The sequence below is a fragment of the Lissotriton vulgaris genome, chromosome 8 (genome assembly GCF_964263255.1).
Source record: "Lissotriton vulgaris chromosome 8, aLisVul1.2, whole genome shotgun sequence".
Classification (NCBI taxonomy): domain Eukaryota; kingdom Metazoa; phylum Chordata; class Amphibia; order Caudata; family Salamandridae; genus Lissotriton; species Lissotriton vulgaris.
Window position 1 is genome coordinate 1,529,029,404 of NC_141696.1, and position 22,481 is coordinate 1,529,051,884.

A 22,481-nucleotide genomic window follows, 5' to 3' on the forward strand; every position below is an offset into this window, starting at 1 on the left:
GGGTAAATAGCATTTTTGGGATCCAGGTTAGGTAGTTGTTTTTTTAACTCTGAATGGACTAGCACTATATTACCCAGATATATTTGGCATGAGTAGGTAAGCAATGTCATCTGACTACTGACATCTGTGTTCAAGGGGAAGTGGAAGGTAATGCAGACAAGAGTTTACTTTACAAAAAAGCATGAAATGGGAAATATTCATTGTCAAACCTGAAGGTAAGAGAGGTGGAAGCAAGTTTAGAAGGAGGATATAAAGCAAAGTCTATGTTAAATTGATTGTGTTGTAGATCAGTTGGAAAAAATTTGATGAATAGAGAAAAAGTACTACAGCTGATTCCAAGACCTATTTTGCTAGAAGCAAGGAACCTCTCAACTGTGCCGAAACCCGGGATTGAACAAGGGACCTTTAGATCTTCAGTCTAACGCTCTCCCAACTGAGCTATTTCAGCCTTCTGATAGCTGGGGTCTTCATACTTTAATTTGAACCATTTAACAAAATAGATGCAGGACCTGGATTTTTAACCTCATATGGTAGAGATATGTTTTAAGGAGTCCTGTATCATTCCGCAATTAACTGGTGCAATGGGCAAATAGCATTTTTGGGATCCAGGTTAGGTAGTTGTTTTTTTAACTCTGAATGGACTAGCACTATATTACCCAGATATATTTGGCATGAGTAGGTAAGCAATGTCATCTGACTACTGACATCTGTGTTCAAGGGGAAGTGGATGGTAATGCAGACAAGAGTTTACTTTACAAAAAAGCATGAAATGGGAAATATTCATTGTCAAACCTGAAGGTAAGAGAGGTGGAAGCAAGTTTAGAAGGAGGACATAAAGCAAAGTCTATGTTAAATTGATTGTGTTGTAGATCAGTTGGAAAAAATGTGATGATTAGAGAAAAAGTACTACAGCTGATTCCAAGACCTATTTTGTTAGAAGCAAGGAACCTCTCAACTGTGCCGAAACCTGGGATTGAACCAGGGACCTTTAGATCTTCAGTCTAATGCTCTCCCAACTGAGCTATTTCGGCCTAGTTATAGCTGTGGTCTTCATACTTTAATTTAAACCATTTAACAAAATAGATGCAGGACCTGGATTTTTAACCTCATATGGTAGAGATATGTTTTAAGGAGTCCTGTATCATTCCGCAATTAACTGGTGCAATGGGTAAATAGCATTTTTGGGATCCAGGTTAGGTAGTTGTTTTTTTAACTCTGAATGGACTAGCACTATATTACCCAGATATATTTGGCATGAGTAGGTAAGCAATGTCATCTGACTACTGACATCTGTGTTCAAGGGGAAGTGGAAGGTAATGCAGACAAGAGTTTACTTTACAAAAAAGCATGAAATGGGAAATATTCATTGTCAAACCTGAAGGTAAGAGAGGTGGAAGCAAGTTTAGAAGGAGGACATAAAGCAAAGTCTATGTTAAATTGATTGTGTTGTAGATCAGTTGGAAAAAATTTGATGAATAGAGAAAAAGAACTACAGCTGATTCCAAGACCTATTTTGTTAGAAGCAAGGATCCTCTCAACTGTGCCGAAACCCAGGATTGAACCAGGGACCTTTAGATCTTCAGTCTAACGCTCTCCCAACTGAGCTATTTCGGCCTTCTGACAGCTGGGGTCTTCATACTTTAATTTGAACCATTTAACAAAATAGATGCAGGACCTGGATTTTTAACCTCATATGGTAGAGATATGTTTTAAGGAGTCCTGTATCATTCCCCAGTTAACTGGTGCAATGGGTAAATAGCATTTTTGGGATCCAGGTTAGGTAGTTGTTTTTTTAACTCTGAATGGACTAGCACTATATTACCCAGATATATTTGGCATGAGTAGGTAAGCAATGTCATCTGACTACTGACATCTGTGTTAAAGGGGAAGTGGAATGTGATGCAGACAAGAGTTTACTTTACAAAAAAGGACGAAATGGAAAACATTCATAGTCAAACCTGAAGGCAAGATAGGTGGAAGAAAGTTTAAAAGGAGGACAGAAAGCAAAGTCTATGTTGAATTGATCATTTTGTAGATCAGTTGATAAAAATGTTGATAGAGAAAAAAGTACTACAGCTGATTCCAAGACCTATTTTGTTAGAAGCAAGGAACCTCTCAACTGTGCCGACAACCGGGATTGAACCAGGGACCTTTAGATCTTCAGTCTAACGCTCTCCCAACTTAGCTATTTCAGCCTGCTTATAGCTGTGGTCTTCATACTTTAATTTAAACCATTTAACAAAATAGATGCAGGACCTGGATTTTTAACCTCATATGGTGAGATATGTTTTAAGGAATCCTGTATCATTCCGCAATTAACTGGTGCAATGGGTAAATAGCATTTTTGGGATCCAGGTTAGGTAGTTGTTTTTTTAACTCTGAATGTACTAGCACTATATTACCCAGATATATTTGGCATGTGTAGGTAAGCAATGTCATCTGACTACTGACATCTGTGTTCAAGGGGAAGTGGAAGGTAATGCAGACAAGAGTTTACTTTACAAAAAAGCATGACATGGGAAACATTCATAGTAAAACCTGAAGGCAAGAGAGGTGGAAGCAAGTCTAGAAGGAGGACAGAAAGCAAAGTCTATGTTAAATTGATTGTGTTGTAGATCAGTTGGAAAAAAATTGATGAATACAGAAAAAGGACTACAGCTGATTCCAAGACCTATTTTGTTAGAAGCAAAGAACCTCTCAACAGTGCCGAAACCCAGGATTGAACCAGGGACCTTTAGATCTTCAGTCTAACACTCTCCCAAATGAGCTATTTCGGCCTGCTGATATCTGTGGTCTTCATACTTTAATTTGAACCATTTAACAAAATAGATGCAGGACCTGGATTTTTAACCTCATATGGTAGAGATATGTTTTAAGGAGTCCTGTATCATTCCCCAGTTAACTGGTGCAATGGGTAAACAGCATTTTTGGGATCCAGGTTAGGTAGTTGTTTTTTTAACTCTGAATGGGCTAGCACTATATTACCCAGATATATTATGCATGAGTAGGTAAGCAATGTCAGCTGACTACTGACATCTGTGTTCAAGGGGAAGTGGAAGGTAATGCAGACAAGAGTTTACTTTACAAAAAAGCATGAAATGGGAAATATTCATTGTCAAACCTGAACGTAAGAGAGGTGGAAGCAAGTTTAGAAGGAGGACATAAAGCAAAGTCTATGTTAAATTGATTGTGTTGTAGATCAGTTGGAAAAAATTTGATGAATAGAGAAAAAGTACTACAGCTGATTCCAAGACCTATTTTGTTAGAAGCAAGGAACCTCTCAACTGTGCCGAAACCCGGGATTGAACCAGGGACCTTTAGATCTTCAGTCTAACGCTCTCCCAACTGAGCTATTTCGGCCTGCTTATAGCTGTGGTCTTCATACTTTAATTTAAACCATTTAACAAAATAGATGCAGGACCTGGATTTTTAACCTCATATGTTAGAGATATGTTTTAAGGAGTCCTGTATCATTCCCCAGTTAACTGGTGCAATGGGTAAATAGCATTTTTGGGATCCAGGTTAGGTAGTTGTTTTTTTAACTCTGAATGGACTAGCACTATATTACCCAGATATATTTGGCATGAGTAGGTAAGCAATGTCATCTGACTACTGACATCTGTGTTCAAGGGGAAGTGGAATGTGATGCAGACAAGAGTTTACTTTACAAAAAAGGACGAAATGGAAAACATTCATAGTCAAACCTGAAGGCAAGATAGGTGGAAGAAAGTTTAAAAGGAGGACAGAAAGCAAAGTCTACGTTGAATTGATCATTTTGTAGATCAGTTGATAAAAATGTTGATAGAGAAAAAAGTACTACAGCTGATTCCAAGACCTATTTTGTTAGAAGCAAGGAACCTCTCAACTGTGCCGACAACCGGGATTGAACCAGGGACCTTTAGATCTTCAGTCTAACGCTCTCCCAACTGAGCTATTTCGGCCTGCTTATAGCTGTGGTCTTCATACTTTAATTTAAACCATTTAACAAAATAGATGCAGGACCTGGATTTTTAACCTCATATGTTAGAGATATGTTTTAAGGAGTCCTGTATCATTCCCCAGTTAACTGGTGCAATGGGTAAATAGCATTTTTGGGATCCAGGTTAGGTAGTTGTTTTTTTAACTCTGAATGGACTAGCACTATATTACCCAGATATATTTGGCATGAGTAGGTAAGCAATGTCATCTGACTACTGACATCTGTGTTCAAGGGGAAGTGGAATGTGATGCAGACAAGAGTTTACTTTACAAAAAAGGACGAAATGGAAAACATTCATAGTCAAACCTGAAGGCAAGATAGGTGGAAGAAAGTTTAAAAGGAGGACAGAAAGCAAAGTCTACGTTGAATTGATCATTTTGTAGATCAGTTGATAAAAATGTTGATAGAGAAAAAAGTACTACAGCTGATTCCAAGACCTATTTTGTTAGAAGCAAGGAACCTCTCAACTGTGCCGACAACCGGGATTGAACCAGGGACCTTTAGATCTTCAGTCTAACGCTCTCCCAACTTAGCTATTTCAGCCTGCTTATAGCTGTGGTCTTCATACTTTAATTTAAACCATTTAACAAAATAGATGCAGGACCTGGATTTTTAACCTCATATGGTGAGATATGTTTTAAGGAATCCTGTATCATTCCGCAATTAACTGGTGCAATGGGTAAATAGCATTTTTGGGATCCAGGTTAGGTAGTTGTTTTTTTAACTCTGAATGTACTAGCACTATATTACCCAGATATATTTGGCATGAGTAGGTAAGCAATGTCATCTGACTACTGACATCTGTGTTCAAGGGGAAGTGGAAGGTAATGCAGACAAGAGTTTACTTTACAAAAAAGCATGACATGGGAAACATTCATAGTAAAACCTGAAGGCAAGAGAGGTGGAAGCAAGTCTAGAAGGAGGACAGAAAGCAAAGTCTATGTTAAATTGATTGTGTTGTAGATCAGTTGGAAAAAATTTGATGAATAGAGAAAAAGTACTACAGCTGATTCCAAGACCTATTTTGTTAGAAGCAAGAAACCTCTCAACTGTGCCGAAACCCGGGATTGAACCAGGGACCTTTAGCTCTTCAGTCTAACACTCTCCCAACTGAGCTATTTCGGCCTTCTGATAGCTGGGGTCTTCATACTTTTATTTGAACCATTTAACAAAATAGATGCAGGACCTGGATTTTTAACCTCATATGGTAGAGATATGTTTTAAGGAGTCCTGTATCATTCCCCAGTTAACTGGTGCAATGGGTAAATAGCATTTTTGGGATCCAGGTTAGGTAGTTGTTTTTTTAACTCTGAATGGACTAGCACTATATTACCCAGATATATTTGGCATGAGTAGGTAAGCAATGTCATCTGACTACTGACATCTGTGTTCAAGGGGAAGTGGAATGTGATGCAGACAAGAGTTTACTTTACAAAAAAGGACGAAATGGAAAACATTCATAGTCAAACCTGAAGGCAAGATAGGTGGAAGAAAGTTTAAAAGGAGGACAGAAAGCAAAGTCTACGTTGAATTGATCATTTTGTAGATCAGTTGATAAAAATGTTGATAGAGAAAAAAGTACTACAGCTGATTCCAAGACCTATTTTGTTAGAAGCAAGGAACCTCTCAACTGTGCCGACAACCGGGATTGAACCAGGGACCTTTAGATCTTCAGTCTAACGCTCTCCCAACTGAGCTATTTCGGCCTGCTTATAGCTGTGGTCTTCATACTTTAATTTAAACCATTTAACAAAATAGATGCAGGACCTGGATTTTTAACCTCATATGTTAGAGATATGTTTTAAGGAGTCCTGTATCATTCCCCAGTTAACTGGTGCAATGGGTAAATAGCATTTTTGGGATCCAGGTTAGGTAGTTGTTTTTTTAACTCTGAATGGACTAGCACTATATTACCCAGATATATTTGGCATGAGTAGGTAAGCAATGTCATCTGACTACTGACATCTGTGTTCAAGGGGAAGTGGAATGTGATGCAGACAAGAGTTTACTTTACAAAAAAGGACGAAATGGAAAACATTCATAGTCAAACCTGAAGGCAAGATAGGTGGAAGAAAGTTTAAAAGGAGGACAGAAAGCAAAGTCTACGTTGAATTGATCATTTTGTAGATCAGTTGATAAAAATGTTGATAGAGAAAAAAGTACTACAGCTGATTCCAAGACCTATTTTGTTAGAAGCAAGGAACCTCTCAACTGTGCCGACAACCGGGATTGAACCAGGGACCTTTAGATCTTCAGTCTAACGCTCTCCCAACTTAGCTATTTCAGCCTGCTTATAGCTGTGGTCTTCATACTTTAATTTAAACCATTTAACAAAATAGATGCAGGACCTGGATTTTTAACCTCATATGGTGAGATATGTTTTAAGGAATCCTGTATCATTCCGCAATTAACTGGTGCAATGGGTAAATAGCATTTTTGGGATCCAGGTTAGGTAGTTGTTTTTTTAACTCTGAATGTACTAGCACTATATTACCCAGATATATTTGGCATGAGTAGGTAAGCAATGTCATCTGACTACTGACATCTGTGTTCAAGGGGAAGTGGAAGGTAATGCAGACAAGAGTTTACTTTACAAAAAAGCATGACATGGGAAACATTCATAGTAAAACCTGAAGGCAAGAGAGGTGGAAGCAAGTCTAGAAGGAGGACAGAAAGCAAAGTCTATGTTAAATTGATTGTGTTGTAGATCAGTTGGAAAAAAATTGATGAATACAGAAAAAGGACTACAGCTGATTCCAAGACCTATTTTGTTAGAAGCAAAGAACCTCTCAACAGTGCCGAAACCCAGGATTGAACCAGGGACCTTTAGATCTTCAGTCTAACACTCTCCCAAATGAGCTATTTCGGCCTGCTGATATCTGTGGTCTTCATACTTTAATTTGAACCATTTAACAAAATAGATGCAGGACCTGGATTTTTAACCTCATATGGTAGAGATATGTTTTAAGGAGTCCTGTATCATTCCCCAGTTAACTGGTGCAATGGGTAAACAGCATTTTTGGGATCCAGGTTAGGTAGTTGTTTTTTTAACTCTGAATGGGCTAGCACTATATTACCCAGATATATTATGCATGAGTAGGTAAGCAATGTCAGCTGACTACTGACATCTGTGTTCAAGGGGAAGTGGAAGGTAATGCAGACAAGAGTTTACTTTACAAAAAAGCATGAAATGGGAAATATTCATTGTCAAACCTGAACGTAAGAGAGGTGGAAGCAAGTTTAGAAGGAGGACATAAAGCAAAGTCTATGTTAAATTGATTGTGTTGTAGATCAGTTGGAAAAAATTTGATGAATAGAGAAAAAGTATTACAGCTGATTCCAAGACCTATTTTGTTAGAAGCAAGGAACCTCTCAACTGTGCCGAAACCCGGGATTGAACCAGGGACCTTTAGATCTTCAGTCTAACGCTCTCCCAACTGAGCTATTTCGGCCTGCTTATAGCTGTGGTCTTCATACTTTAATTTAAACCATTTAACAAAATAGATGCAGGACCTGGATTTTTAACCTCATATGTTAGAGATATGTTTTAAGGAGTCCTGTATCATTCCGCAATTAACTGGTGCAATGGGTAAATAGCATTTTTGGGATCCAGATTAGGTAGTTTTTTTTTAACTCTGAATGGACTAGCACTATATTACCCAGATATATTTGGCATGAGTAGGTAAGCAATGTCATCTGACTACTGACATCTGTGTTCAAGGGGAAGTGGAAGGTAATGCAGACAAGAGTTTACTTTACAAAAAAGCATGAAATGGGAAATATTCATTGTCAAACCTGAAGGTAAGAGAGGTGGAAGCAAGTTTAGAAGGAGGACATAAAGCAAAGTCTATGTTAAATTGATTGTGTTGTAGATCAGTTGGAAAAAATTTGATGAATAGAGAAAAAGAACTACAGCTGATTCCAAGACCTATCGTGTTAGAAGCAAGGAACCTCTCAACTGTGCCGAAACCCAGGATTGAACCAGGGACCTTTAGATCTTCAGTCTAACGCTCTCCCAACTGAGCTATTTCGGCCTTCTGATAGCTGGGGTCTTCATACTTTAATTTGAACCATTTAACAAAATAGATGCAGGACCTGGATTTTTAACTCATATGGTAGAGATATGTTTTAAGGAGTCCTGTATCATTCCCCAGTTAACTGGTGCAATGGGTAAATAGCATTTTTGGGATCCAGGTTAGGTAGTTGTTTTTTTAACTCTGAATGGACTAGCACTATATTACCCAGATATATTTGGCATGAGTAGGTAAGCAATGTCATCTGACTACTGACATCTGTGTTCAAGGGGAAGTGGAATGTGATGCAGACAAGAGTTTACTTTACAAAAAAGGACGAAATGGAAAACATTCATAGTCAAACCTGAAGGCAAGATAGGTGGAAGAAAGTTTAAAAGGAGGACAGAAAGCAAAGTCTACGTTGAATTGATCATTTTGTAGATCAGTTGATAAAAATGTTGATAGAGAAAAAAGTACTACAGCTGATTCCAAGACCTATTTTGTTAGAAGCAAGGAACCTCTCAACTGTGCCGACAACCGGGATTGAACCAGGGACCTTTAGATCTTCAGTCTAACGCTCTCCCAACTTAGCTATTTCGGCCTGCTTATAGCTGTGGTCTTCATACTTTAATTTGAACCATTTAACAAAATAGATGCAGGACCTGGATTTTTAACCTCATATGGTAGAGATATGTTTTAAGGAGTCCTGTATCATTCCCCAGTTAACTGGTGCAATGGGTAAATAGCATTTTTGGGATCCAGATTAGGTAGTTGTTTTTTTAACTCTGAATGGACTAGCACTATATTACCTAGATATATTTGGCATGAGTAGGTAAGCAATGTCATCTGACTACTGACATCTGTGTTCAAGGGGAAGTGGAATGTGATGCAGACAAGAGTTTACTTTACAAAAAAGGACGAAATGGGAAACATTCAGTGTCAAACCTGAAGGCAAGATAGGTGGAAGAAAGTTTAAAAGGAGGACAGAAAGCAAAGTCTATGTTGAATTGATCATTTTGTAGATCAGTTGATAAAAATGTTGATAGAGAAAAAAGTACTACAGCTGATTCCAAGACCTATTTTGTTAGAAGCAAGGAACCTCTCAACTGTGCCGAAACCCGGGATTGAACCAGGGACCTTTAGATCTTCAGTCTAACGCTCTCCCAACTGAGCTATTGCAGCCTGCTTAAAGCTGTGGTCTTCATACTTTAATTTAAACCATTTAACAAAATAGATGTAGGACCTGGATTTTTAACCTCATATGGTAGAGATATGTTTTAAGGAGTCCTGTATCATTCCGCAATTAACTGGTGCAATGGGCAAATAGTATTTTTGGGATCCAGGTTAGGTAGTTGTTTTTTTAACTCTGAATGGACTAGCACTATATTACCCAGATATATTTGGCATGAGTAGGTAAGCAATGTCATCTGACTACTGACATCTGTGTTCAAGGGGAAGTGGAAGGTAATGCAGACAAGAGTTTACTTTACAAAAAAGCATGAAATGGGAAATATTAATTGTCAAACCTGAAGGTAAGAGAGGTGGAAGCAAGTTTAGAAGGAGGACATAAAGCAAAGTCTATGTTAAATTGATTGTGTTGTAGATCAGTTGGAAAAAATTTGATGAATAGAGAAAAAGTACTACAGCTGATTCCAAGACCTATTTTGTTAGTAGCAAGGAACCTCTCAACTGTGCCGAAACCCGGGATTGAACCAGGTACCTTTAGATCTTCAGTCTAACGCTCTCCCAACTGAGCTATTTCGGCCTGCTTATAGCTGTGGTCTTCATACTTTAATTTAAACCATTTAACAAAATAGATGCAGGACCTGGATTTTTAACCTCATATGGTAGAGATATGTTTTAAGGAGTCCTGTATCATTCCGCAATTAACTGGTACAATGGGTAAATAGCATTTTTTGGATCCAGGTTAGGTAGTTGTTTTTTTAACTCTGAATGGACTAGCACTATATTACCCAGATATATTTGGCATGAGTAGGTAAGCAATGTCATCTGACTACTGACATCTGTGTTCAAGGGGAAGTGGAAGGTAATGCAGACAAGAGTTTACTTTACAAAAAAGCATGAAATGGGAAATATTCATTGTCAAACCTGAAGGTAAGAGAGGTGGAAGCAAGTTTAGAAGGAGGACATAAAGCAAAGTCTATGTTAAATTGATTGTGTTGTAGATCAGTTGGAAAAAATTTGATGAATAGAGAAAAAGTACTACAGCTGATTCCAAGACCTATTTTGTTAGAAGCAAGGAACCTCTCAACTGTGCCGAAACCCGGGATTGAACCAGGGACCTTTAGATCTTCAGTCTAACGCTCTCCCAACTGAGTTACTTCGGCCTTCTGATAGCTGGGGTCTTCATACTTCAATTTGAACCATTTAACAAAATAGATGCAGGACCTGGATTTTTAACCTCATATGGTAGAGATATGTTTTAAGGAGTCCTGTATCATTCCCCAGTTAACTGGTGCAATGGGTAAATAGCATTTTTGGGATCCAGGTTAGGTAGTTGTTTTTTTAACTCTGAATGGACTAGCATACACCCAGATATATTTGGCATGAGTAGGTAAGCAATGTCATCTGACTACTGACGTAAATAATTAATTTACTCTCTTAATTTCTATGCAGGTAAGTACTTAATCAATAATAACTCAATCAGAATGAAAAAAGACAGAGTCCGTGGTGTTAGAGTTTCTAAGGGTTTTATTCCTCATAAAGGAATCAGGATATCATGTTCTGACCACCACAGGGGTGTCAGAAGGGATAGAGCGCTGAATTTTATTGACAGTACATAGCTTATATACTTGATTTATACCATAAAGAATAATGTAAGAGGCGTAACAGCTGAGAGAAGACAAGATAACATGATACACGTGATACTAGTACATCATCAAGAGGCGTAAACTAGGCGTGAACCAGAGGTGTGTGCTAGAAACGTCACTGATAGGTGACGCAAGTGGGTGGCACCAAGGGGTGGTGCTAACAGAATGTTGCAATGTCAGCAGAAATCGGAAGCTTGGATGCGCGCGCAGCTGCATGACGTGTGATTGACGGGGTGCAGGGGGCTTGACATTTACACTGACGGAAAGAGACAGAAGTCTGGCATGTCAGATCAACTTGTACTTCTATCATATCTGATATCTGATGTTTAGGAACTATACTATCTGGGCGGAAAAAGTCTCTAGGGCAGAAGCTATTCTATGCTAACTGTGGATGCGTGTATGAGCGCCTGAGTGTCTACATGTGAAGCGTGGGGCACGGGGCCTTCCATGGAAGCATGGCAACAGAGGCTATGAATTACTTGCATTAAGACAGGTCGGCCCTTTGGCTCTACAGCTGGAGAGGATGTTTACAGGATCTAGTAGGCAGGAATGCATTCTCGAGGAGCGGAACAGATAACTCGAAGGTTATAGTCAGTCTTGGCAGAAAGCAGGCTTGAGCTGAGCGCGAGGGGCCGCGCTGAAAGTAGGACAGAGTTCACGGGTACAGAGGTAGCCTGGGCAGAGTCAGGAGCCACAAAAGAGGTTCAGATGGCAGGAATTCAGGGCCTACTCTTGCTAGAGCAGGAAAAACATGTAGAGTGTATTACAAAAAGACGGTGGCATAGCATACTTAGGAACGGACTACATAATCCAGTCATGGTGGATCTGAAAGAGGACAAGTCAACGGTGGACGCAAATGTATTTGCGTCTTCATAGCTGGCACAGGAGGGAAGTTACATGCACTTTAAGCTGGTACATGGAGTCGGTGGGGTACGCGCTAGGGAACACAACATGACCAAAATTTAATTTTCCTCATTCCCTCCTTGTTCCCTACGGACCCTTCATGAAATATCGATCCTCATGAATCGATCAGTCTGTTCTTGTAACATCATTTGTTCTTCTTTCTTTCGGTTACGTTTTGAGAGAAAACTGGAGTGTTCAATACAAGAGGTGGCACACAGTCCACAGATCGCTGGCCCACACTGTAGGCACAGGCAGCAACTGAATACTAGGACTAGGCCAATGCCTAAAAAGGATAGGATCTTCCATCCCCAAGCTGTTAACGTTGTCCAGAACCAACCGGACCAAGTCCAGGTGCCTGGATTCTGATGTATCTGATTTGCAATTTTATGAAGACGGGTGATAGCTTGATATACAGATGGTGCGTTTTGTGGAATGAAAACACAGCAACTTGACCCGATGACCTTACAGGCTCCACCTCTGTCTGCCAAGATGACGTCAATTACAAGACGATTCTGAAGGACAACAACCCGTATAGCGGACTGCTCTTCTGTTAAGTTACCTAAGGCGGAGGTAGTTTCATTTACTACGGCTTCAAGTGTTCTAGTTAATCTGCGTATTAATTTACTATTCTGGACAGGTCCTAAAAAGAAAAAGAATCCTTTATTAAAGTCAGTGTACTGTTCCCATGCCGTTTCTGTGTAGTCGACAAGTGGGACATCTCTTCTGGGTCTATTCTTTACTAGATTGCTATTTCTATGGTAATCAGGAGGAGCTAGAAAAACAGGCGGTTGAAGGAATGCAATGTAACAGGTACCATCCCAATCTGGAGGTAGACGTATGTATGCGGTATGACCACAAACAAAGTAGGAATGACTGATAGCTTTGAAAGATGATTTGCCATCATCACTGAATTCGACCACAGTAGTGCATTTACTATGACCTAAGTGTACTGAACCTTTCTTTTTGATACATAATTCACCAGTGACTGGTAGTACTGACATAATGGGCAGAACGGGTGTGGCTTCGGATTCGACAGTGAGAATCATAAGGCTAATTGTATAATTACCTAATCCATACACTTCATTTTCTAGATCAGTTCCTATTCTAGTGGGGAGTCCCTCCTTATCTGGGTGACAGACGTCTAGTAGGACTAAGTTCAGGTTTCCCCAAACCCAACCCCCATTGAAAACAGCAATGTCGGGATCTAAAGAATTAATTATTTTAAACCATGCTCCACAGGAGCCATTGTGAGTGAACGGGTACGGAAAGAGAGGCAGAGCTCCCTTGTAATTCTGGTAGGGAGGGAGTCGGCCACATATCCAGCAATTTGTAGCATTGTTAGTTTGATGAGAATGATGTAACATACTAATGAATGTATTGTTGCGCAGCGCAAGTCTGTAGGAAAGCTCGTGAGGAGGTAACTCACTAAAAGTGTGTTCAGCAGATACATTGTAAGCAGATTGTTCACGCCTGAAAATAGGGTAATAGATAGGCAATAAGATGCTAGCAACAATAATTAAAATACTGAGAATAAACATGAATATTAGTGTCACTATGCAGTGACTACGAAGTGATTTGCAATATGTACGTTTCTTTGCTTCTCTCTCTCTATCTCGATCTAGGGGATACATGTCAGAAACTATTTAACCGATTCACCTAGGGGAGGACTTAAACAATTAAACTGTCTGACTTGCTAGATCGCAATTTCATACGATATTGTTCTTGAGGAGTCTTTTCTCGTTCAGATTCTGTAAAGTCTTTCGGTTTGACACAGTCTTTGGTGGGGGTGGACGAGTCTAGGTCAGGTTTCAGTCCAGCAAACTTTTTTATGTGACTCGTGTGTACCCACCCCTTTCTTCCCTCGATCTTCACCGCCGTCCTTGTTGTTAGAAGAACGGTCTTCGGAGACTTCCAGCGGGGCTCCAACGGACTTTTTCTGTCGAAATTGCGGACGAGGACAGTATCCCCGGGACGGACGTCATGTGGCTTTACATCAGTGTTGTCAGGGAAGGCTGCGGCAACCTGTGAACGACATGATTGGAGTGCAGACATCAAGGAGGCAAGGTAATCTGTCAACATGTTAGAATCAACATCAGTAATCTTTTTTGGAATGGGCGTCCCCCACATATTCGGTGGTCTTCCAAAGACCACCTCGTACGGAGATAGCCCTGATCTCGAATGGGCGACCATTCTCATATAGAATAGTGCCACTGGCAGGGCGACTATCCAGTCGACCCCTTTTTCCTGACATATTTTGGCAAGGCGGATCTTTAGTGTCTGGTTATGCCTTTCAACAAGGCCTGCGGCTTCTGGATGTCGGACACAATGGAACTTCCACTGGTATCCCAGTAACAAGGAAACTTCTTTCATTAAGGCAGACGAGAATGGCTGACCGTTATCTGAGTACACGACACGAGGCAGGCCGTATCGTGGGAAAAATTCACGAACCAACTGTTTGGCAGTGGTCGGAGCAGTGTAATCTGGGACTGGGTATGCTTCGGTCCAGCGGGACAGAGCACAGACAACTACGAGAACATATTTAAAACCTCGACAACGGTCCATCTGGATATAATCCATCTGGAGGACTTCAAAAGGGTGATCGGGAGGATGAAATCCACCTTGCTCTACAGGGACGCTTTTACCTGGATTGAACTGACAACAGATCATGCAAGTACGCACTTTCTGTTTTGCTGCTGCTCGTAAGTGTTTATTGTTCCAGAGATTTTGCAAACTGTCTAGCATTGCTTTCTCTCCTAGATGGGCAGGACTATGTGCTGTATTTATCATGACTTGAACCATAGAGTCAGGGAGAAACCACGTAGATTTTCCCTTCGTCATCCAACCTTGATCTGTCTGGATCCCTCCTAGTTCGATCCATTTCTTTATTTCTTCTGGAGTAGCATGTGTCTGAATGTCAATAACATCTAGTGTGGGATCCCTGACTGTCATACAGTTTGTCGGATCTGTTGTCTTTGTCGTGTCAGTTGTCTGAGTGTGAGTCAGTGCTGTATGTTTTGCTGTCTGATCTGCCAGGTCGTTACCCTGGGAAACAGAATCTGTAACTTTAGTATGTGCTTTACACTTCATGACGGATATGGCTGAAGGCAGATGTATTGCTTCTAACAGTGCTTGAATGAGAGGACCATGCTGTATCTTTGTACCATGAGAGGTCAGAAAACCTCGTTCCTGCCAGAGCATGCCGAAGTCGTGTACGACTCCGAACGCATAACGGGAATCTGTGTATATGTTGACATTTCTGTTCTTGGCTAGAATACAGGCTCGGGTCAGAGCGATGAGCTCTGCTGCTTGAGCAGACAGTGTATCAATACGGTGTGTTTCTTTAACTTCAGTTTCAGTGGTCACTGCATACGCGGCCACTAACTCTCCTGTACTTGTTCTCATACATGAACCATCCACATAAAGTGTCAGGTCTGGATTTGTCAATGGAACATCTGTTAAATCTCGTCGGGGCTTTGTTACTGCATTAATGATCTCTATACAATCATGTGGAACTGGATCTGTCATAACTGTAGGTAACAGTGTTGCTGGGTTCAAGATACTGCAGTGTCTGATTTCTATGTGTGGCTGGAATAATGTCAGTTCGTAACCTGTAAGTCGTGCTATAGTCAAGTGTTGAGTCTGGGTTCTGTTTAACAGAACTTCTACAGCATGTGGAACTTGTACTGTTAACTGATGACCTAAAACAATTGAGTCGCTTTGTCTGATTGCTAACGCTGTTGCTGCTACTGACTTTAAGCACGCAGGGAGTGCCTGGGCTACTGAATCCAATGTACTTCAAAAATAAGCACAAGGCTTATGTGAACCTGCTTGCTCTTGAGTGAGGACAGACAATGCTGTACCATCACGTTCTGTAACAAAAAGTGTAAACGGTTTGCTGTAACATGGTGTTGCTAAAACTGGTGCTTGGCATAAAGCTTTCTTTAATTCCTCAAAGGCTTGTGTGTGTTCCTGAGTCCAAGGGAGGGCAATGGAAGTCGCTGCCTCCTGTGTCGTTAACTGGATGAGTGGTTTAGCTAGAAATGCATATTGAGGAATCCATTGTCTGCAGTATGAGGTGAGGCCTATGAAGGCCCGCACTTCCTTTTGTGTCTGGGGTCGTGGCATATTTATAATTAACTGAATGCGATCGGGAGTGAGCTGTCTCCCCACTTTGGACAGCAAGTGACCCAAGTACACAACTTGCTGAACACAGAATTGAAGCTTCGAAGGAGACACCTTGTGTCCCTTGTCGGCCAGAAAATGCAAAACTGTCAGAGATGCTTGTTCACATTCGGGCTCACTTCGTGCGGTGATCAGTAGATCATCGACGTATTGCAGTAAAGCGGTATTAACTGGCATTTGGATACAATCTAGTTGTCTTTTCAGTGCTTGACTATAGATGCTGGGGCTTTCTGTAAATCCTTGAGGTGCGCGGGAAAATTTGAAACTTCGTCCATTTAAACTGAATCCGAAGAGATATTGGCTCTCCGGGTCAATAGGTACACTGAAGAAAGCGTTCTTGAGATCGATTACAGTAAAGAACGTTGCTTCTGAATCAATAGCAGTCAATAGGGAAGAGATATCGGGGACCACAGGGTACTGTGGTACAATGCATTTGTTCAATTCTCGAAGATCAATCACCAGCCGATATACTGGCGGTGCATTGCGGTCTGTACGTTTAAGAATCGGAATGATAGGTGAATTACAGATATTGGAGTCGGTCTCTACGACCACTCCCTGGGCAATAAGCTCTTCAATTATTTTCAGTAAAGCCACTACAGCATCGGGTGGTAACTTGTATTGTCTGATTCTGGGTAGGACAACTCCTGCCTTGAGTGTCACACGATATGGAGTGATATGCATACAACCTACATCAGCTGGGCCTTTTGCCCATAAGTGATCTGGTACATTTTTCAATCTGACATCAAAATCACGTAAAACATAATGACCCTTGAAATCTCGTAGAAAGAGTCTGACTCCCTCCGGGGAACAGCATATTATAGCTCCTAGAGCCTTCAGTGTTTTAATTCCTAACAGATTTTCTGGACATGATTTCGTAAGTAACAAATCTGTAACTCGAGATAATGGACCTACAGCTAATGGTACTGGTTCTGATACTTCATTTACAATAGGCTGTCCTGAAAAACCAAGGGAAACATTCTGCGAGCCTGAGAGGGGTGCCCCTGGGACTTCATTGTGACTGATTGTAGTGCGACTTGCCCCTGTGTCAATTAAAAATTTTCTGTCTTTTCCTAATACGTGACTGTGTACATAAGGACCTTCTTGATCTACAGGAATTTCAATAAGAGGCAAATCACTTTCCCTCTCTAGGCTGTTTCATGTGTATCGGGGATAATCTGGATATGCCGACTGGGCATACTGGTACATCTGCTGTGAGACTTGCCGAGTTGCGGCAATGGGCTGTGTCTGGGCATGCTGTGGCTGTGGTACTGCTACTGTCTGTACTGCGTGGGACTGATCATGCATAGGCTGTGTATTCTGCATTGGCTGTTCGTTCTGTGAGGTCTGTTGATGACCCTGCTCATGTCTAGGCGGATGCGGTCTTTCTTTAGTTTTACCTGTCGCGATGTTGTGTTTCAGGACTGGACATTCATGTACGTAGTGACCTGGCTGCTTGCAATAATTACATGTCCCTTTAACGGGAGCGGCAGAATGATTGGTCTGGGCCCCACCTCTTCTATGACCGTCGGCTGGGATCGTCTGAGCTACTAACATTTTCATTTTCGTGTCTTTCATACGTTTCTGTTCCTGATCTTGTTCTTCCCTAATTCTGTTCTGGTGATATTGTAACATTTGTAACATCTGGGATGGCGTGTTTGCTTGCCAAGTACTTTCAACCTTGTACACTCTATTTTTGACTAATGGTAGGGCATTCTCGACTAGTTTTGTTACAAAAAGGTGTGGATATGACTCACTGCTAACTTTTAGGCCACTATTGATAATGAAACATTTCTCGAATCTTGAATAAAAGTCACTAGTATCTTCATCTTGTTTCTGTTTACAGGACGAGATTGCGTCCCAATCTTCCTTTCTAGTTGTCAATAATCTGGGCAAAACCTGTACTATTAAACCTGGTAATGATTTAGTCTTGTCCCCAAGGCCTAACCCTGGGACTCGTTTGCTTTCTTCGTCTTCTATTTCTGCCCATGCTATCTTTGACTCTCCCACCTCCCAATCTTTTTCCTTTAATTTCTCGTAAATGCCCGTGGGCAACAGTACCTTTAACATTTTCATAATATCATCATACGTGTAATCTCCCATCAGTAACATGTCTTTAAGCTCTCTGTGAAAACCTGCAGGGTCTTTATCATGACACAGGACTAATTTCTTCATTTCTAACAGTTCTAACTTAGTCAGTGGTGTGTGAACATACACACGCTTCAAGCGTTGATCCGTACCCATAACTGGGTGTACTTCTCGTAAGGGATTCTGACTTTCAATGCCACTACCGCATTGCATGTGGTACGTTTTCCTTTCTGGAGGCGGGGCGGGAACATATTCAGAGCTTATAAAGGTGTTATACTTACGTCGTTGTTCTAGAATTATTTGTATTAATTTGGTACTAAAACCTCTCCATCTATCCATGAGTAGTGCTTCTAACGTTTCGTGTAAGGGACCTGGATCAGAATGATGGTTTCTGAACTTGATGAGGAGGTGCTGGATCATGTATACACCTGCTATTTTCTGCTCTTCCGGGGAAAGGTTCAGGAATGTCTGCACTAACGTGTCATCATTATACATGTCTGGGTTTTCGGCCCATAACACGGCTGACCGGGCTAATTCCTGTTCATCCATAGAGTTGAGTACATGGTACCCCATTCGGTCTCGAAGCCTTTTATCAGTTTCCTGGAACTGATGTTCAGAAGAGTTCGGATTTGTTAACTCAGAGAGAAAAACTCTCTTGCTTTCTGGACGGATACCTTTCCTAAGGTAGGCTCCCCTACCTACATACGCTATAGTATCTGTAGATCTTCCTGATGCTTCATGTTCTTCTTCCTCCTCGGAGGAAGTTTTATCATTCTCTTCCTGGTGTGCAGTCAATACTGCCTTTCTAATTTTCTGGGACATACTGGCTATGCAAGTCCCCTTATCATGTTTTCCATCGGCTATATTTTGACCCCACTTGTTTAATGCGTCTAATTCACTTTGATCTGTCCCGGGCCTGTCTCGTTCTCTTATTACACAATTTATGAAAAATCGTAATATCTGTGCTTGAGTGTCAACTTTCTGTTTATGCATGGCATCTTTGACACTGTCAGGGTCTTTCCCTGTCTGGATAAACTTATATAATCTGTCGAGGAGTTCCTTCATTCCTACATAGCATAGCAAGCTATCGGTGGCAGATCTTAATCGTAGTAATGCTAATATCATTAGATCGGTTCTTCCGGGGACTGGATCATATCTGCAAACTGACATTTTCTCTTTAAATGCGTCAAGACGCGACGAGTGGGGAGACTGGAAAGGATTCTGCGTGTCTCTTAAATTGAGTCTGTGTGTCGGTGGCGGGGTCTGAAGACCCGCAGTCGCACCTCCTGAGGCGGATGCTTGAGCATTATCTCTCCGCGGAGTCTGTATTTGAACTTGAATTTGTCGTTTAGTAGAATCAGGTAGGATTGGTTTCGGTAGGTCGGTCTTAAGTACGGGGAGTGGCGGAGCTGGCGGAGCGGGGGAGGTCTGTCGCGGTACCGGCGGAACCGGATCTGGGGGCGTAGTGCCACCCCCATCCCTGTCAGTAGGCAGGGCGCGAACGGGCAGATTGGTGTAAGCTGGTGCTACATCCTCTAGATATGAATTTAGGAATATGTCTTTAGTAGTTTTATGTATTACTTTAGTTGGAACCAATGGTGTCGGTAAGTTTTTCGGTGACTCTGATTGGGCTTCAGATGTGCCATCTGCTGCGAGATACATACCGTTTACAAGATTATTTCGGGCACGGTCTATTTGTTCTGTTTTTACTCGGATCCCTTCAGTAACTAATTCGTTTTCTTGGTCTTTTTCTGATTCTTTAAGTCTGTCTTCTCTACGGAGTGCTTTGTCAGCACGCTTACGTGATTCCTTACGCCAAAATTCTATGGCGTCCTTCTGAGATTGTCTAGCTTTCTTTTTCCATAATGCTTCTTCTACCCTCATGATGCACTCGGCATCCCATGTTCCGGTGACAGGCCATCTGTGTCTTTCGTCTAGGTGTTTGGTGTAATCGGCCCATAAATCTAGATATAATATGGCATCTATGCCATGTTTCTGATACATAAAATTGCCTGGAATGTCCCTAGGGGGGATAGGAATTTCTTCCTCCAGTAACCCTTTCCTAGTTCCTATCTGTTTTAACTTGTTGAAAAACGGCATCTTGCTTACTTATTACTGAACGCTAGATCTTTATTCCTTAATACGAGTTACAGCTAGTTGACACAAGAAATACAATAATACACGTTTAAACAGTCACATGCATACCACAACATTAATCACATCAAAAAACATTGAAGACATAGATGACTACCCCCTTATACTGGATGTACTGCTCAACAGTACGGATACACTGGTGTAACAGTGCAGAAATTCGGAATACTTGATATACTGCTAAACAGTACAGATACACTGCCTAAAAACAGTGCAGACCGGACTTGCGTACCCAAACCCGTCTAGATACGACCCAGCAATGGTACTCACCGGGAAGCACGGAAACAGAAGGCCTCGGAAAACTCGACTGGACTCGACTCGGAACTTCGGAAAACTTCGGAAAATTTCGGAAAACTTCGGAAAACTGGTGGGCCTCTTCACACCTCGGACCTTGCTTCTTTCGGCTAGGCTCTGGTCGGGATCCTCCGCACTCCTCACCGCCTCGTCTGGGCACTGATCGCAGTCTTCGTCACCTCCGTGGGTCAGAGGGAGATGCAGGAAATCCTGCCAGTACACGTGTGTTCCATCTAACTGATGGCAGGGGACATAGATTGCAACGCACCAACCGGCGCGTGAGGTGGGGGAGGGGTCCCTATTCGGGCGCCAAAATGACGTAAATAATTAATTTACTCTCTTAATTTCTATGCAGGTAAGTACTTAATCAATAATAACTCAATCAGAATGAAAAAAGACAGAGTCCGTGGTGTTAGAGTTTCTAAGGGTTTTATTCCTCATAAAGGAATCAGGATATCATGTTCTGACCACCACAGGGGTGTCAGAAGGGATAGAGCGCTGAATTTTATTGACAGTACATAGCTTATATACTTGATTTATACCATAAAGAATAATGTAAGAGGCGTAACAGCTGAGAGAAGACAAGATAACATGATACACGTGATACTAGTACATCATCAAGAGGCGTAAACTAGGCGTGAACCAGAGGTGTGTGCTAGAAACGTCACTGATAGGTGACGCAAGTGGGTGGCACCAAGGGGTGGTGCTAACAGAATGTTGCAATGTCAGCAGAAATCGGAAGCTTGGATGCGCGCGCAGCTGCATGACGTGTGATTGACGGGGTGCAGGGGACTTGACATTTACACTGACGGAAAGAGACAGAAGTCTGGCATGTCAGATCAACTTGTACTTCTATCATATCTGATATCTGATGTTTAGGAACTATACTATCTGGGCGGAAAAAGTCTCTAGGGCAGAAGCTATTCTATGCTAACTGTGGATGCGTGTATGAGCGCCTGAGTTTCTACATGTGAAGCGTGGGGCACGGGGCCTTCCATGGAAGCATGGCAACAGAGGCTATGAATTACTTGCATTAAGACAGGTCGGCCCTTTGGCTCTACAGCTGGAGAGGATGTTTACAGGATCTAGTAGGCAGGAATGCATTCTCGAGGAGCGGAACAGATAACTCGAAGGTTATAGTCAGTCTTGGCAGAAAGCAGGCTTGAGCTGAGCGCGAGGGGCCGCGCTGAAAGTAGGACAGAGTTCACGGGTACAGAGGTAGCCTGGGCAGAGTCAGGAGCCACAAAAGAGGTTCAGATGGCAGGAATTCAGGGCCTACTCTTGCTAGAGCAGGAAAAACATGTAGAGTGTATTACAAAAAGACGGTGGCATAGCATACTTAGGAACGGACTACATAATCCAGTCATGGTGGATCTGAAAGAGGACAAGTCAACGGTGGACGCAAATGTATTTGCGTCTTCATAGCTGGCACAGGAGGGAAGTTACATGCACTTTAAGCTGGTACATGGAGTCGGTGGGGTACGCGCTAGGGAACACAACATGACCAAAATTTAATTTTCCTCACTACTGACATCTGTGTTCAAGGGGAAGTGGAATGTGATGCAGACAAGAGTTTACTTTACAAAAAAGGACGAAATGGGAAACATTCATAGTCAAACCTGAAGGCAAGATAGGTGGAAGAAAGTTTAAAAGGAGGACAGAAAGCAAAGTCTATGTTGAATTGATCATTTTGTGGATCAGTTGATAAAAATGTTGATAGAGAAAAAAGTACTACAGCTGATTCCAAGACTTATTTTGTGAGAAGCAAGGAACCTCTCAACAGTGCCGAAACCCGGGATTAAACCAGGGACCTTTAGATCTTCAGTCTAACGGTCTCCCAACTGAGCTATTTCTGCCTCCTGCTAGCTGTAGTCTACATACTTTGATTTGAACCATTTAACAAAATAGATGCATGACCTGGATATTTGACCTTATAGGTTAGAGATATGTTTTAAGGAGTCCTGTATCATTCAGCAGTTAACTGGGGCAATGGGTAAATACTATTTTTGGGATCCAGGTTAGGTCATTTTATTTTTACCTCCG

At 41.5% G+C, this 22,481-nt stretch overlaps 3 non-coding genes across 3 annotated transcripts; all 3 read right to left on the bottom strand.

The window, feature by feature from the left end:
• Positions 1-958: 958 nt before the first annotated feature.
• Positions 959-1,031, bottom strand: TRNAF-GAA (transfer RNA phenylalanine (anticodon GAA)). The gene has a single exon. It is a non-coding gene; the product is annotated as a tRNA-Phe (tRNA).
• Positions 1,032-3,287: 2,256 nt separating this feature from the next.
• TRNAF-GAA (transfer RNA phenylalanine (anticodon GAA)) lies at positions 3,288-3,360 on the bottom strand. The gene has a single exon. It is a non-coding gene; the product is annotated as a tRNA-Phe (tRNA).
• Positions 3,361-7,358: 3,998 nt separating this feature from the next.
• Positions 7,359-7,431, bottom strand: TRNAF-GAA (transfer RNA phenylalanine (anticodon GAA)). Its single transcript has one exon. It is a non-coding gene; the product is annotated as a tRNA-Phe (tRNA).
• Positions 7,432-22,481: the final 15,050 nt, after the last annotated feature.